General features: G+C 49.0%; 1 protein-coding gene across 1 annotated transcript in view; it reads left to right on the forward strand.

Annotated features, from left to right (window-relative positions):
• Nucleotides 1-1,006, forward strand: part of CAMKK2 (calcium/calmodulin-dependent protein kinase kinase 2, beta) — a 53,736-nt gene that overhangs the window by 45,874 nt on the left and 6,856 nt on the right. The gene's annotated exons all lie outside the window — the stretch shown is intronic.

The raw sequence follows: 1,006 nt of genomic DNA on the forward strand, positions 1-1,006 counted from the left end.
GCCCCCCCCCCCCCCCTCCGAGGACCTGGTGCCTTTTTGTATTGCTCCTGGGACTGCGGAATGGTGCAGCCGCTGTAGAAGACAGTCGGGCAGCTCCATAAAGTGTTACACAGAGAGTTACCAGATGATCTGAGAATTCCACTCCTAGGTGTACACCCAAGAGAAATCAAAACATTTTGTGTGGAAAGTATGTCCACACAAACTCTTGTACACAGATGTACATAGTAGCATTAGTCACAATAACCCCAAAGTGGAAATGGTCCAAATATCCAGCAGTGGATGAACAAATAAGCAAAATGTGGTGTATCCACACAAAGGATTATTACCAGGCCATAGAAAGGAATAAAGCAATGCAGCATGGTGGACCTTGAAAACATCATGCTTGCTGAGTAAAAGAAGCCAGACCCCAGAGGCTACATAGTGAATGATTCCATTTATCCGAAATGAGAAAAGACAAACCCATAGACACAGAAAGTGGATTGGTGGTTGCCAGGGACTGGGGAGGAGGAATGTGGGTGGCTGCTAATGGGTACTGGGTTTCTCTTGGCGATGATGTAAATGTTCTGAAATTAGATAGTGGTGATGTGAATATACTAAAAACCATTGAACTGTACACTTTAAAGTGGTAAATTTTAAGCTGTGTGAATTACATTTAAATTAAAAGTGCAGTGATCCCCCTCCCTCTCAGATTATACCTGGGAAGCAGTAATTGGTTGCCTGTTGGGGTGGTTGTAGACGGCTTTCACCGCCAGTAAAAGCCTTGCCTTGAAGAGGAGACAGGTTGACGGGCCAGGAGGGCCTGTCCAGCGATGGCTCAGGTGAGACGGATGGTACCACGGACACTGGACAAACAGTGCAGGCCAGCTCTCCTGCAGTCGGGTAGGCTGAGACTGGGCTGTGACAGGCTCTCCAGCTCTCCTGCAGCCGGGTAGGCTGAGGCTAGGCTGTGACAGGCTCTCCAGCTCTCCTGCAGCCGGGTAGGCTGAGGCTAGGCTGTGACAGGCTC

The sequence above is a fragment of the Bison bison genome, unplaced genomic scaffold (genome assembly GCF_000754665.1).
Source record: "Bison bison bison isolate TAMUID 2011002044 unplaced genomic scaffold, Bison_UMD1.0 scf7180017864160, whole genome shotgun sequence".
NCBI classification, from domain to species: domain Eukaryota; kingdom Metazoa; phylum Chordata; class Mammalia; order Artiodactyla; family Bovidae; genus Bison; species Bison bison.